Source organism: Chenopodium album, chromosome 13, assembly GCF_948465745.1.
Source record: "Chenopodium album chromosome 13, dcCheAlbu1.1, whole genome shotgun sequence".
In the NCBI taxonomy this organism is placed as follows: domain Eukaryota; kingdom Viridiplantae; phylum Streptophyta; class Magnoliopsida; order Caryophyllales; family Amaranthaceae; genus Chenopodium; species Chenopodium album.
The window spans coordinates 35,946,697-35,964,729 of NC_137846.1; positions in this window are offsets into that span (position 1 = coordinate 35,946,697).

Sequence of the window (18,033 nt, forward strand, 5' to 3'; positions counted from 1 at the left end):
CTGCTTCATTAAGTAAGCATAACCAAATCTACTTAAATCATCAGTAAAAGTAATGAAGTATCTATATTGACCCCTAGGTTTTGAACTCATTGGTCCACACACATCTGTATGTATGAGACCTAAAAGGTCACTTGCTCTTTCACCTACATCCGTAAAGGGTGACTTAGTCATTTTACCAAGCAAGCATGACTCACAATTTTCAAATGATTCATAATTAAATGTTGAAAGGAGTCCATCCTTATATAATTTCGGGATGCGCTTTTGGTTAATATGTCCAAGCCTACAATGCCATAGGTAAGTTGGGTTTGATCCATCTGTTCTTTGCTTTTTATGATCTATGTTGTAGACATGAGTTGTATAATCTAAGACATACAAACCATTAATTAATTTAGCGTTAGCATATAACATATTCTCTTTAGAAATAAAACAACATTTGTCTCTTATTTTAAAAGAAAAACCTTTAGTATCTAAAATAGGAACTGAAATAATGTTTTTGGTAATAGTTGGAACATAATAACATTTATTAAGCACCAAAATAAGACCAGATGGAAGTCTCAAATGATAGTTTCCAATAGCAAGTGCATCAACTTTTGCTCCATTTCCTACTCGAAGTGTAACTTCCACTTTTTCTAACGTCTTACTCCCTCTAAGGCCATGCATGTTATTAACAATGTGAGCACCACAATCGGTATCGAATACCCAAGTTGAAGAAGAAGTAAGATTAATTTCTACAACAAAAACATCAAGTAACTCCTTACCTTCTGTTTTCACCGATGTATAATGGGGACACCCTGGTGTATGGCGAAGCCAATCACCACAATAGAAGCATTCGCTTTGTCTCCTTTTCAGGTACTCCTCATCATGGTTGAGTAAAAGGTTGACTAATGTCACAGTCGAGCCCTCATCATTATGAGTGAGCCTGACTATATCAAATCCATCGTGGAGTGAGAACAAGATTATGTCATGCGCGGAGTCATCATCAAACGGTTTCCCAAGGACGTCCATTTGATTGAATAAATCAATCATTTCAGTGACATGGGTCCTTACTTACTGACCAGGCATGAGTTTCTTAGCCATTATCTTACAATGAACATTGTAAGCCTCATACCTTATGCTGTCAGTCCAGGAATAGTAAATCTGAGGGATCGAATTAACGACCTCTCTTACATTGTGGTCGTTGATGTTTCCACCTCCACTTCCTAATGCCCCAATGCCACCTCGACAGATGGCACGAAGACATTCACACAAGTTTGTTAACTCATATTGCCTGAACCTTCTTTTCCAACAATTTGGAATAGATTCTAAAATGAGATTCCTGACTTTCTCTGCATCCGAAACAATTTTCGCATGCCTTTCAGGATCATAACCTTTATTATACTTGCCCTCAACGGGTATATATAAACGAGATTCAAGCTTTTAGCTTATGAGAACATTTCTCAACTCGTTCTCCCATTCCCTGAAGTTTCAGAGATTCAGCCTTAAATTTAGTTTCGTTGGCAAAATAGTGTTGTCATTATAGTTATTTATCTACAAACAAAAACAAAACGAGGTAAAGTTCATTAATTATGTTTAATAATTTTAAAGTACCATAAATGATTTAAATTGGTAACTTTAAAGCATTTATTCAATATTAAAATGATTCCTATTGAATTAAATGAGTCCAAGACCCTTTATTTGTGTAATAATTGACCGGACTTTGGCCCTACCATCAACCATTACATTTTCAAGGTGAGTAAACTCTTTACTGATTACAACTCTTGTAATTCTTGGTTGAATAATTACTCATCACATGTTTAATTATTATCCTTGCTTCAAGGTTCTAAACTCTTTAGGTAACCTTGTTGAGTATAACCAATTAAAATATAAAACTTGTTTTACCCCAACTTTCCCAAGATATAATATGACACCCAGCTTTGGCATGACCCATCATAAATATCAAAGGTTTCATCGGGTTTTCAATTGGAAAAGCAACCTCAATATTACCGGGACCTAGATTTATTATGTTGTGATTATTTAGTGAACTCTAACGCATCATCAATCAACATAAAAGAAATCTAACATGCATAATCTACTAATGCATAAGAAAACTAATAAAGCAGAAAAATGCTCTCACTTGAATCTTCATGGATCTCATCCATCTTATTCCTTTGGGCCTCCACTCCAGTGGCTTCTTGGATCAACTGCAACCTAGAATACTATTCTATTCTATCTAATAAAATAAAATAAAATTACAAAAATACTTAACGGTACGCAGACCGTATTTAGATTACAAAAATACGAAACGATGCGCAGATCGTATTTAGAATCTATGGGCCATACTAGTCCATATATAGCGATAAATAATATCATATATTATAAAGCGCCACATAATAAATCACTCATCATGCTTTCCTAAACTACAACATCGAATGATCATAATTAAGGAAACATAGCACAAAATATCTCATATTTTAAATTAATTAATTACTACAATTAGATAATATCATATATTATTTCTAACCAATCATAAAATATCATATATTTTATTTAAGGTAAGAGATAGAATCAAATCATATTTTAATTATGGAAGATAAATCATATTTATTTTCCATGGTTATCCTAACTAATTTAGGAGATTCTATCCTAATTGCTAGCCAATCACATAATTTTAAATCAATTTTATCCAAAATAATTATGGGATAATCTCATTAAATCAATCATTATCCAAATAGAATCTTTCGCTCCATAATTATCAAAACTTAACAAAAATAACAACTTTAGTTTTGTTAATTATCTTTTCAAAATCAAAACTTATCTTTTTAATTTTAATTTTAAAATCTGATTTTTATTTAAAATAATTTATTTTTTTTGAAAACCGTGCACCAGCCACCATGGTGTGGCTAGCCGAAGCCGGCCACGGTGGTCGTACACTGTGAGGTGTACAGTACTTGCAGCGACGCACAGCAACAGCAGCAGTGCGACGCAGCCCTTGCACGGTGCTGCTGTCGATGCCCCTCCCTGACCCGCCTGCTGCCCCTCCCCGCCCTCCCTCCGGACCACCTGCAGTGGCAGCCGCCGTGGATGTGCCACCAAGCCGCGGTTGCCGCTACTTTAAAACCTTTTTTTTTCTTTTTGATTTTTTTGATTTTAATTTAAATAAAAACAAAACAATTTTGTAAAAAAATTAAATTAATCTTAATGTGGTTTAATTAATTTCAAAATTAAATCATATTCAATCTTGAAATTAGGGTTCTTTATGAAATTAATCCCCAATTTAATTTAACTCTTAAATTAAATAATTTGGTCATTAAAAATTCATAATTTAACATGAAATCAAATAGATTAAATTCTATAAACACATAACAATTGAATTAAATCTAAAACAAAACACAAATTTCATAAATTTGGGTTTAGGGTTTTGAATTTTCGAAAAATTAGGGTGGGAGGTTCGAATTTTCGAGTGATTAAGGGGCAAAATTCGGATCTTTGATGGGTAATTTGGAGCAAATTAAACAAATTTTAATGATTCTATATTGTTAAATCACATTTAAAATAATAATTGACCCATAATTAAATTATTCTTCCTCCTAATTGAATTAAAATTGTGGACACAAAGAATTAATATTCAATACATGTACATGCATAGGCTAACTGATACCACTGTGGGATTTTATAGGTACGAATGCGGAAAACATGAATCATATTCATATAGCACCTAATCCCAAGATCATGCATAACACATAAAGAATTAGAATTAATACCTTTGTAGCGTGATTCCACGTGTGATCGAACAAGAACAAGGTAGACAAAGAACCTCAAACGTGATTCCTCTACTTGGTCCACGGGCACGGATTAAGACCTCCACTGATGCTAGTTAGTTGCAATTGAACCCTTCAATTGACCTTCTAAGGAGAAGAACGAGCAACGAACCAACCACGAACCACCACACGTGCCACTAGGGGTGGCCGGCCGTGAGTCCAAGGGGGAGGAGAGAGAGAGCCGTGGGTTAGAGAGAGAGTGTGAGGGTTTTGGGATTTCTGGTTGCTTGATTCATAATCAACTATTAATTGTTCTGTCAATTATTATGTCATACAAGCCTAGGCATGGATCATAATAATAGATCTCATCTCTAAATAAGAGTCCATGACAAAGCCCAAATCCTAACTCTAATCTAACTATGCTAGCCCAATCCAATTCATGATTAGTTACTTGTTCATGAGGCCCATAAATGGGCCTATAACTTTCTTAACCCAATACCCTTGTGTGTGACCTCATAGGATCCATTCTAGTGGGCTTTGGACTATTTAACTAGCCTAAAAGAACGAACTTATTATCTCCATAATAGTGATCCTTGATATATCTAGTAATTGCATTTATCGAAGACATAATTCCTTCAAGTGGCACTAGCGTTTTTTAACCCGAATGGCATCACCGTGTGAGAGTAACTGCCCCAAGGTGTTATAAAGGTAGTCTATTCCATGTCTTCTTTAGCCATAAGAATCTGGTTATATCCTATGTATCCATCCATAAACAAGAGAAGCGCGTGATTCGCTGTATTATCTACTAGAATGTTGATGTGCGGTAAAGGGAAGTCGTCCTTTGGACTTGCCTTATTTTGATCTCTATAGTCGACACACATTCTTACCCTACCATCCTTCTTAGGAACCAATACCACACTTGCGACCCATTCAGGGTATTTGAATACCTTGATAAAACCTGCAGTTATTTGTTTTTGCACTTCTTCTTTTATTTTAAGAGCCATGTCGGGTTTCATTCGGCGTAACTTTTGTTTTACAGGTTTCATTCCTTGGATTAGTGGTATAGTGTATTAAGTTTTTTCTCTATTTATTCCTGGCATATCTTCATATGACCAAGCAAAAACATCGATAAATTCTTTTAGTACATCTATTAAATCAGTTCTTTCCTCTTGATTAAGGGTTAAACCAATTTTAACTTCTCTTTTAATAGTTGGATATTTTGAAATATTAACTGTTTCTGTGTCTTCAATTATTAGTGTTTTATTTTCAAGTGTTTCCACTGCTTTAATTATTTCTTTATCGTTTTCATTGTTAGCAAAGTAATGCTCATCATATTGGGTGAGAGAATGACACGAGAAGTAAGCGAAAAAAGACATGTTATTAAATTCGGAAATCATTACATCGAAAAGATACGTCCGTTGGGACTTGACTACTCACTATCCTAGGAGTAGGTTCTAAACTAGAAGGAATAGAAGGAGACACGACTATAGAAGGCTTGGAAGACTAGACTACAGAAGACTTGAATTCAGACTTAGACGAATCAGACTCATCGAACATTGGTCCTTGTCCTGTGGTGATGTAGATTCTTCTTCCACTTAGCATAGTCACCTTCACAGTCTTTCGCCATCCCTAAACTAATCCTTCTACCGGAGAAATAAGATTTGTAGGATCAAAGTTTTCACTTTGTAATACCGTTTGGATAAGAGCAGAATCGTGGTCGACACGCTTAGGCTCATTTTTCTCGTACCCAAAGAGGAGACCCATAACATTGAAGTCGAAGGATGGGGGTGCTTGCTCCTTGTAGATGGGAGTTAGGATCTCGTCTAAGAAATTACAGTCCAAGAATATCTCGAACCCTAGTTGTCTTATCCCATCTTTAACGAACCGTTTGGGGAATTCGTGGCATGGATAATCTTCACCCTCTTTTAGAGAGAGAGGATAATGATCCATTGGAATAGCCTTTTTCTTGGTAAGAGTATTTCTCTGTGCGTTGAATTTTTCCCGGGCTCGCTTATAGTCTTCTGGAGTTGGTTCAAAACCAAGTCCAAAAGTATCTAATTTAGGGAGGCCAGGTAGTCCCATTTGCTTCTCTATTCCTTTCTTCTTTCCTGGAGTCATTCCGGGAAAGTGTCCTTGTTTTTTGAGAATACCATTGATTATCATGTTTAAATGGCGATCATAGCGAAGAGGGGTCTTTTATTCTTCCTCAATAAAATAGACCTCTTCGGCATTAAAGCCCCATAATTCTTCATCATTCTCACCGTGCTCCATATTTATGATTGGTTTATCAATTGATTTGATCCTCATAGGGGAAGGATCATTTGTGATCGGAACTCCTCCAACTATAGCCTTGACCTGTTGATAAAATGATGAAGGGACGGCCTTAAGGTCGTGAAGCCAAGGGAGGCCTAACAATAGGTTGAAAGAGGACTTAATATCTACTACTTGAAAAGTAGTAGCATGCTCAATAACTCCTGTCGTGACATTCATGGTACTAGTCCCAAGAGCTTGACGATGAGTGTTATCATAAGTTCTTATGCCTTATGTTGATGGGGACAAATCTTCATATCTTATTCCTAACATTCTCGCGGTTCGGAGTGGGCAAACATTAATTGTCGATCCATTATCTAAAAGAGTCATTAGAACGTTAATCCTTTTCCAAACTACTCTGAGGTTCAAGGCTTTATTATGCTTATCACCTTCGGGAGGTAAATCATTGTCAGAAAAGGTGATCAAGTTGATAGGACTAGGAAGTTAGCGAAACCTTTAGGTTAGGTTTCTGAGTCTATCCTTACTTTTTCCAAGGCATCCATTACTGTGAGCCTATGCTCGTGGGATGTGGCTAGGAGCTTCCACACATTCATTTCTACCTTAGTCTTTTTTAATTGTTTGACAACATCGTTGTCTTCTATAATTGCAATAGGGACTTGTTGAGTGGTAGGAATGGGTTGATTTGTGAAGGGAGTTTGCATTCTCCCTGATCTTGTGAAGACGTCCATAGAGGAATCTTCTTCATCCCAAATATCATCGACTAGATAGATTGTGGAAAGTGGAGTTTCTTCCATGTCTTTGAGGTAGACATCCTCATCATCGCTTTCCCAAACTCCATTGATGCTAACATCCTTTTCTGGTCGAATTTGAACCAATTTTTTATTGTCAATCAATCCTTGGACTAAATCCTTGAATTTGAAACAGTGTTCTATGGTATGTCCTCCTGATTGATGTTATGGACTGTAGAACCTATCTGTCCTTTCAGCGATTCAAATGGTCTTGGCTTAAGAGGTTTGATCTTCCCATTCTCGAAGAGCATTTTGAACATGTTTGAATAAGAAGTCCCAATAGGTGTATATGCCTTATTATTCTTCTTAGGTGGTTTGACTACTTTGAGAGAGAAAGGTTTTCTTTCAGTAGTCTTAGTGGGCGTCATCTTTTCAGCGATGCGTCTTTCTCTATCTTCTTTGCTTCCTAGATAGAATAGTGAAGTTGGGTCATCACTGCCCTCATTATGTTTATGAGAACCCATACGTATTCTTTGGAGGCAGGTTTTCAGTTAGAGGAAAATCACTTATGGCATCGCAAAAGGTTTCCTCCTCCTCTTCACCAGCATGAGTTTCTTCAATTGGTTTAATGAGCAGTGATGGGTCGACGTGACTTTCCTCATCAAAAATAGCCAAGGCATCTGAAAGTGGAGCACTATTGATACTTGGCTTCTTACTAGCAGGAGGCAATGGAAGTTAATTGCTATCAATTAAGTCTTGAATGGCTTCTTTCAACTTCCAGCAATTCTCAGTGAGATGGCCCCTACCTTGGTGGTACTTCCAATTTGAGTTGGCGTTCAACTAGCCGTCCTCCTTTCGACTGGTGGATCTCCAAACGGTCCAATAGGAGTTATGAGTCCTTTTGCATGAAGTCGATCAAACGCTATATCATAACTCATGCCAATAGGTGTGAAATTTCTCCTAAATGGCTTCTTTTGTCCTTGATTGTTCATAGCAAGGACCTCATTCAAGTTAAAGGTGCTAACATTATTTGAATGGGTGGTTTTGGAAGAAGAAGGATTGTCGTTCTTCTTACCTTTCTAGCCACTGTTTCCGTTGTTAGCAGCTTTTTGTTTTGCAAGGTCATCTTCAATGTCAATACCTATATCGTAGACGGCCTTGAAAGTATTCAAATTACTTTGGTACTTTAAATGTTTTGAATACTTTTCTTGGAGGTTCTTGAAGAACATCCTCACAGATTCCTTTTCAGTAGGAAATTCTACCATCTTAGCAGAAGTTTCCATCCACTTGTTGAAGAAGGAAGTAAATCCTTCGTTTTCCTTTTGCTTTAACATCTCAAGCTCCTTATGGTCAGGCTTAACTTGGATGTTACACTTGTATCTATCAATAAAAGCATTTGTGATAGATTCCCAGGAGGAGGTCTTCTCCTTTTCTAGGGAGAAAAACCATTGTTAACAAACGGTTTCAAGAGGTAGTGAGAATTTTGAAGGGAAGACCTTCTTGTCAATAGCCTTAATGCTCATTATAGTCTCAAAAGCTCTTAATTGAAAGTAAGGATTGTCGGTAGGCTTGAACTTAGGGATTTCATTGGCATTGAATTTCCGCGGAAGAAGTTCCGTGTCCACTAAGACCCCCTGGGAGGTAATTCTCTGAAACATGTAGTCGTTGGAGATTTTGGTAAGGCTTTCCTCCATACGCTCAAGTTGTTTTTTCTTGACAGGATCGTTGACTTGAAGAGCAATAGTCTTCAACATCTCAGTCAACATCATGTTTTGCCTTATCTCCTTGACTTCCTGTTGGGTAGCCATTACTACGAACTTTTTTCTGGGTCTGATGGGCTTATCGAAGAGTAGAACTTGGACGAAAGTGTTGTCCTTGATTAACCGTCCTTCTCTTCTTGACCAAGCGCTGTAATATTAAACCATTTATTTTTAATGACTCAACTCAAATTGATTTTGAATTTTATTGGTTTATAAGGCAAAAAAGCAAAAAACGGGGTGCATTTTTAGGAATCAAGATTTATGATTTAAACAACATGGTTATGTTGGGAGGATTAATATCCGTCTTACCCCCTTTAAAAAAATGACGAAAAACACGCACACACAAGACTCTCTATACATGGTCCGTAGTGAAACATACATAAAGTGTGCTTTAAAATAATGAGTGAAAGTGGCATGCTTGACACTTGTGTAAGACCATGGGACTATGTGTCTAGACTCGATTAAGGACTGAATGAGAGTTCGATTATTAATAAATTAATTAAACAGACTTGGCGCGAAGACACAAGTAGCAAACTAGACCATCGCGCAAACAATAGCACCGTCGCGTCGCACTAGAGCCATCGCGGCGCAATATTGCTATCGCGTCGCGATGGACACTTGCGTGTCGCGCCACAGGCCAGACTTCTGCATCATTACTGAAATGTCAATCTGCACCTATTTCCAGAATTCTGCTTTAAAAGGGACAAGTCTATGGTCATGCTAAGCCGTGTTTATTCATTTTTATTACACTTTAATCATTAATTAATTAATTAATAAATTTAAAAAAGTCCTATATAGTCATTAATCAGTTTATTTAGACTCATACACAAGTCAAACAAACGGTTAGCGTAAACACATACAAGCTATGCACAAGCAAAAGATGCAAAAGTAGTCAAGTAAGCACAATATGATGCAATGAGTTTACAACCTAACCATGGCTCTAGCTCTCTAAAGTTCAAGGATAAAGGTAGTCCAAAGAGGGTCCAAGGTTATGAGTCCGGATGCATCGCGCGAAAGACTTACCTTTGGAAGGGTTGGCGCGTATGGATGGGACCTTACAATTTAAACTTGTTTCCATGGTTTGGTTAATTCCCAAACTCGGATGTACCCTTCGTTGCAATGAGTGTTCAATTGGGTAGATGGAGCGTGAATTCCCAAAGGGTTATGGCAATATGTAAAACACATATGGGTTTCAGAAAAAAGGAAAAAACTCAATTAGGAAGTAAAATCAGCCAAAAATACTAGAACTAATCAATGCAAGGCAGACGTCTGGCTCGGTATTGGAAGAACATGGCACGAGAAAACAGGGACCGTCGCGAGGAGATGGCCCTGTCGCATCGCAATGTTGCCATCACGTCGCGACAGAGCCAACGCACTGCGATGGGCTCTATTCTCTCAGCGACAGTTCCTACATACCTCAGCAGTTTTTTGTGTTCTTAAAATTTTCCGATTTTCGCAGCGTTTTTTCAATTTTAGTTGTGAAAGATATTTACCAAATTTAATACGTGTAAAAAGCTTATGTTTTTGACGCATTACGGATGGTCTTTCCAATGCGGACCTTTTTATGCATATGCCCTTAATGTCGATCAAAATTACGCACATGAATACTTAGAACTTTTACAGTCTCATCCACTCATTCTAAATTATTGCCAAAATAAATTTTAGGAATTAAAGTAGCAATCCCCAGTGGAGTCGCCAAAAACTATATAGAATATTTCAATCATACCACACTTGAGCCCCACTTTGATCATACACTTAAGCATGGTGACATCCAAAGGGAAGGAAGCTAGAGCGAAAGAGTCGCCAACAAGTTTTAGGAACTTGTAACCCTTTACAGGGTGAAGGTTACACCCTTCACGATCCAAAAGATCGCTAACTCCATAGTGGTGCTGAACCATGACTGGATATTTGGGGATGAAGGTACAAATCCAACCTAAAAGAGATTGAACCTGCCCTAAAAAAAGGCCTCTACTTTATTCTTCTAATATTCATGTGCGCTTTCTGACTACCATACAATCAATATATTACTCCTAAACCTATTTAATCTGTGTTAGTTGAATATTAATGTACAAATAAAACTATTATTGGCGATCACTTAAATTAAAATCATATTAGCCTAAATAAAATTATTAATTATCTTATTAAGCATGATTTCAAGTATAAATTCCCTTTAAACCTGCAAGAGAGGGCGTGATCAAGCAATAACAATAAATATCAAGCAACATATAATATTGATACAATAAATCAATATCATCATAAAAATATTCTCATCAAAGCTTAATATTAGCAAGATCCTAGGCATGATACTAAAAAAATTAATAACAAATCCTAGCATGTCACTAAACGATAAAGATCAAAGCTTTAACCTAACATGGTACTAACATGATAGAAGAAATAAGAAGCAACCTAAGAATAATACTAGAAAGCAATAAAAGCATCCTAACATGATACTAGGAATTAAAATAATCTAAGCATGGTTCTTAAACAAATAAAGCAATAAAACTACTCACTTTGTTGCCTCATATCTCTTTCTATCAAAACAATACCCACGTTTGTAGCTTCAATAAAAGTATTAAACAGTAGATATAATCAAAGAATTGAAATAAGATTTGGGTCCAAACCCTCAAAACTATAAACTTTTCACGTCGAGTCTAAGGAAATTGAAAAGGGAAGGCTTATAAAGTGGGGGAAAGAATAAGCTTATCGCTTTTTGAGAGAACAGAATAGAATAGATGATTGTTGATGATTTGAAAACGGGGAAGTACGACCCTATTTATAGAGAAAAACATCTGGAAACGATCAGAGAAGATCGAATTCCAATCGAAGTAAAACTGCTCCCATCGCGACGCGACAAGGCCATCACGACGTGATGGCGCTGTCGCGGCGCGATGGACCTATCGCAGCGTGATGGTGCTGCGGGATAATTTTTGTTATACGGAATCCTTTTTCCAATATAATTAGAGTCCATACTTTATCATTAAAAACAGATTAAATCCCTTTAAAACACTTGTTTTATTTCAACTAAAATTCTTTATCTTTTCTTAAAATATAATTATTAATCCTAATCTCTTTAGAACTTAAAATAACCTTCTAGATTATTCTAGAAAATTAGAGTAATTTCTAATGACTTTAGGAATGATATTTAATAGACCCTCCACTTAATCATTGGGTCACCCATAAAACTCATTTAATATCCAATTTATTATTTGGGCCAGAACTTCCTCATTATTCATCGGAATTAGGCTTATAATATATCGTTGGAAAACTCTTTTAGAGCCCCATCCAACTACCCTATTATTGGACCGATATCATTGATAAAACTAAAATGGACTGGACATTATTCATAAATAGAGCACGAAAAGAAATATTTTCGAAAACAGAAAGAAATATTTTCATTAAAAACAGGAGGATCACGAGACTCTTTCACATTTCACTTTGTTAAATAATCAATGACGTGAAAGATATTCATCATAGGGTTTGGTTTTGGGGAGACAAAATTTGGTGTCTACAACTGGCTGTAAACAAACAGCAATATCAGACGGTTGCATAGTTAATTCTCTCTCTTAAATCTCTCAACTTTCTCTCTCAAGAATTTTTCAGTAACGTTAAAAATAAGAGGGATAAATCCTTATTTATAAAGGGATAAAACTAGAGGTATCCCTGTAAATTCAAGAGGAAGGTGAACTATTAAAATAACCGTCACCCACCACACGTCTAACATGTGTTGCAGGCGCCACGTAGCATGCCACGTCACCCCTATGAGGGGCAAATGTTTAGGATAAAAATTACCCTAGACACTGACGGGAGGAAATCCTAAGTCGTTGAGTTCTAAAACTCCCCCCGATCAAACCAAATTTATAACCAAACCCAACCCTAGTATAGGGGTAAGTTTAGGTTGAACCCAAGGGAATGAGGTATAAGCCATGGTCTCAAGTTAAGCTATTCTGAAGTCTAGTTAAACAGTTTGGTCTAAACAAGCTAATCAACGCGACTAATTGAAAATGAAGAACTATATCAAGGGTACTAGGGAATTAGGATCCAGATGCATTCACGAAAATCATGCTAATTGGATAGGAAATCAATCAATCGAATAATGCAAGGGAAGGTAGAAAATGCAATCAAAATCACTTGTAAAGCTATTTCCTAGGGTCAAACTAGTGGTCTCTATGAGTGACTATCAAAGGAAAATCACAAGACAAGTTCAATCGATAAGAGTAGCTTCCAAATCAATGTGTCGTATTAATGAAAACTATAATGCAATCTAGCTTGATAGTTATGGTTGATCACTCCTTAAGACATCAAACACATGCACAAATTATACCAACCAATTTAATCACAATATCAATCAATCAAAATCCCCAACTTAGCTATAAATTATCACTCATACATGCTTCACCACATCTAGCAAGCAATCTACTTACTACACATTGCAAAATTGAATAGAAAAACTAAACTAATTACCAATTTCATCATCAACATTGTATTCAAATTATCAAAAATCAAATCAAACATTCAACTAGGAATTCAACCAAATATGAAGAAACTAAAATTGCATTAAAAAGAAAGGAATTCTTACAAAACTTTGATTAATATCAAAGAGAAAGAAGATTAGAAGTAGCAATCATCAAATCACCAAGTTTCTCTCTCTAGAATCTAAGAACAAAAGTTTCCCCAATTTGAGCTTCTCTCTCTAAAAATCCAATCTAAAATAATTTCTAGTCTAATTCTCTCTCTAAAAGGAAGAAAAACTATATATAGTAAAACTAACAAAGGAGAAGTTAGTTAGACGTCCAAAAAGAACCCATATTGGCGCGCCCTCTCCTCAATATGCGCGGTCGCGGAGAAATGGGTATGGAACAGGGAAGGCGAAGCTACGTGACCACACTAACACTTGCGCGGCCACGCCCCTACTCTGCTTGCCCGCGCCATAATCGCGCGCGTCCAGACCTGGGAGCATAGCAACTCCCCTCGTGCGTCTATTGATGCCTCCGTGCGCTCCACTTGATGAACATTGTGGGTGGCAGTTTCCAAGGGCCTCCACGGTAGGTTCAACACCATTTTTGATGCCCACGCAGCTTGAGAACGCGGCCTAGAAGACTAGGACTTTGCACCCCTTAACATTTGAGCGTCAAAGTGAGAGACCAGCTTGCATCTTGAGCCTTACAAATCCCAAGAAAAAGCCATTGAACTCCTTGAACATAACCAATCTCCTAAAATCAAAGAAAAGCAAACAAATAAAAGAGAAAAAGCGAAATAAACCTATGAAATGCAAGAAAACGGGAAAAACAATTTAGAAAGCATAAACTAGAGAAAATTCATATAAAACTAAAGAAAAGGGATAAAGAGTTATAAAAGTGATTAAAATTCATCCTAAAAGATGCTAAATGAGTGCCATAAATGACACTCATCAGACACGTGGACCGATTAGAACGTGGCACGTGTTACCCTAGGAAACGCTCACTAAGCCAACCAGGATAAGACAACTAGCGGCCCCATCATGAGGAAAATGGCGACTTTCAGGACCAACTCTCGAGGTGCCGTAAAAACGGCGCGACCATCTACCTAGGTCCAATGACCTAAGGAGGGCACGCACTCCCACACACCTATAAATAGTGACATTTATTACATACAATGGGAGCAGAATCAGATTTCACTATTTATCAATTATTACAAAAGTATTTACTGCTCTTATCTCGGGATCCGAGAACATCACTTTCACTTTCAGCCTTCTCTTTTATCCAGTACTAACTTAACCTCTGGACAATCAGAGCTTCTGTTTGTGCAGGTACCGGGCGTGCGATAGATTAGTCTTGGAGTTGTAACTCTGCTGTAGAACGCAACCAAAAACCCCTAAATAATATCCTACTTACTAGTTAATGTATCAATAGCGTTAAGTGGCAAGCGACACTAATGATATGTTGTGGGTGGAATGGAATTTATTAGTTACTCTTGTTTATGTATACTACATTTTTGTATGTATATGAGTTTGTTTAATTATTTGAGTAAACAATATGGTTTGACATTTTTTTTTTAATTTCATTTTTTCTAAAAGAGCCATTTTTCATTTCAGTGTTGATTTGAGAAACATATTTGCTCAACTTAACTATTATGCGATTGATGTGGAAAATCATAACTATTAGTTTACTAAGTTTACCTATAAATAGCCATGCGAAGGAATTAAAAAGGGTATACAAAATATTACAAGATGATAGTGAGCTAAAGATATATGATAATCGTGATTATAATAATCAATTATCATATTCATCATTATAACCTGAACAATAGTAAAAATGGGAGAATTACAATTTTATTAGGTGTAATAATGCATTATTTTATAAAATGATTTTAATTTGTACTAATTGTCACTAATTGATTGTCGCTAAACAGCAACATTGTAGCTTATCACCATAAAGAACACATCTATAAATGACAGAAGGATATCTTTTTCCTCCACATGGATCCCAACAATCATTATCGATTTTGCATGGAGTTTTTATGGATTCACATTGTGAGCTCGAGTCATGGATTCTTATTGCTGCATTAAATTTTAGGAAGGGTTGGAACAAATTAAACTTTTTTTACAAGGTGTACATGTGTAGACACCTAAAATTGTCTCCCCAAAACCAAACCCGATGATGAACAACCTTTCACCGCCATTATTAGTCGGGTTGAGTATTTAATCTTTGGAGTGCTTAAATTAATATTCATTCCCAATAAATTTCATAAACCAATCCAATTCCTAGCTCATTTCCCTAAACCATAACTTACTTTCCACTTTTCGTGTCCACATCACAAAACCGAGAGAAACTGATTTTGTGGCCCTATAATTTTAATCCAATTATTATTTAATTGGATAGGCCTTTTAATAGGCTTTCCAACGATATATCATAAGTCCAATTCCGATTTACAACAAAGAAGATATGAGCAAAATACTAAACTCGGCCCAAAACCGACACTCTTTCACTAAAACGGCCATATCTTAAAATCTACAAATGATTTTGACCTGATTCTAATTGGGTTGGAAAGTAGACTTGATAATATTTTCAATGATATATTATATATATTATTCCGTGCTACGGATCATTTTTAGGGTTCCATGTTATTCCTGTACTCATTTCCTGTATAAATACGAGCCTCCTATCTGCAATTCGGGGCACCAAATCATTCTCTCTTCCTCTCTTCTACACCAAAAATCATTCTTTTCTCTTAGTCTCATATTCTAAGCCTTAAATATATATTCCTAATTACATCATTCCTTCCTTAATCACTCCAAGGAGTCCATACAACACCCGAGGTTCCATCCTTAAACCAAGGCGTGAAAGGTAGAATTTACTGAGGGTTTGGACCAAATCAACTCTACTTTTATTTAATTATTTCAATTTGATTTATATTTTTATTGAAGTTACTAACAATTTATTCATGATGTAACAATTTAAAGGAGCGTGCGGAATGTGAGTAATTAAATTAATTATTTATTTTATTATTGCTAATATCATGATTAGGTTTATTATTATTTGATTTGACTAACGTTATTGTGGTTAAATTGCTTCCAACATTAACGTTTATTCTGTTATTATTATTGATCACCATATTGCATGTTGAAAGGGAATATGTAATTGAAAATCACGCCTATTAAGATAATTTGGACGACCGGTTTAGGTTCCTTTTTAATCTTGTTGTTAATTGAAGTGATCACATATATTCTAGAATTATATGTTGCATTAATATTCAACCAATTTAGCTTAATAATAGTCTGGAGCAAATTGAATATTTTATTTGTATGCCTTTGAGATTGCAGGAATCACTTTTCACTATAAGAATCGAGTAGAGGCCAATACGGGCGAATATGACTCCATGACTCACTTCGTACCATCATCCCCGATCCTCCTTTCGTGGTTCCGATCCATATGGAGTTAGTAATCTCATGGATTATGAATGGGGTGTAACCTTCACGGGTCAATCGTTGTTGCCTTTCATTGTCCCTTATCGTGATTGTCTTAAATGATCTGTGAACGGTTTACAAGTTCCTTAAAAACTTGTTGGCTGCCTACTTTCCTTGTCCCTAATCGTATATGTCAATTCCCACTTCCTAAGAGTGGCAAGCATATTCACAGCATGCTACTGTAGGCGCACTTCACACGACGCCTACAATTTGGCTACTCCACCGGGGAGGATTCTTGGTTATTTAATGATTTGAGTGATCGGTATTTAATTAAGATGAGTGGATGAGACTTGAAAGATTCTTGAATCGTATTCCTGTTATTAAATTTGCATTTTTGCATTTTCATAGATATTTTAACGTCGTTTTTAAGTTCGCCCGTAGGAAACATTGAATAACTTGATTGCGAACGAAGAAAACAGAGGCACCAGCCAGATTTCCTGACTGCCGCGTCAAAACATGAATGCCGTGTCACGGTGCAAAATGCAGTGACGCAGCGTTCTGTACCATGACACGGTGCTTCCTGCCGTGTCGCGACAGTCCTGAAATCTTTTCACTGGCTTTATTTTTTTATCATAGTAAACGTCCTTCGATTTTTCTGAAAAAGACGTGTGTGTTCTACATACGTCTTAGCCTCGGGGAATTTAAGCTCTATCGACCCAAAAACGCTCACGACAATAAGGGTTCATCCGAGTTATTAAATTCACCCAAATCATGGAGTCGACTTTAATTTAATCACCAACTTGCGGGCCGCCCGTTGGCATACACCCTCAATGGAGGCTGCCTTGGTAACGTGTTCAAACTCTTAACCATGGTACCATTTTGACACCAAATAAACTTTACCATAGTGGAACATAGAACTTGACCTTAGGTTGCGAACTCTTCTTTGCATCATTGTGCTTACGTGCCCTATGTGTGATCGTTTTTATCTTAACCTTAACGAGTTTTCTTTTTCTATGGTGGTTTATTTTATGACTTACTAATGCCAATGGACCGTACTCACTTAGTAATTAGCGCAAACATTAAAATAAAATAAAAAACAGGAAAAAACACGTAAAAACACCTGGAACTGATCACCACGCCACAACAGAAATGGCGAGTTATGGCAATCAGTACCATGTCACGACAGCTTGTACCGCGACACGGTACAGTTTTCCGTTTCACAGTGCCTAAGGAATAATTCCAGTAAGGTTTTTTTTTAGTCTTCCGTGCTAATTCGGTCCTCGCGTCAGTTATTTTGGTTACTGTTCACATGTCTAGCCATATGATCATACCACGAGTCTTATAACATGACTTAATCACTGACGAGTCAAGTATAGTCCACATACTTCCTCTATTTTTCGATTCGAGTCGTGCACCATGTCGTTTATGATCGTATACTAGGTTCATGCACCCCTTTTTTCGTCATAATAAAAAATGATTGGAGTTTTTTCTTACATGATTTCAAATGTTTATTTTTTCCCCTCCCTTTCCTATCTTGAGCAATGAGTCAAACCATTAAGTGAATTTATTTTATTTCACAGTACTTAGTCAAGGAGCAGGGGTAGATTAATACGATTAGAGTCATTACCGTAACAACATCTTAGGTCTAAGAGGCG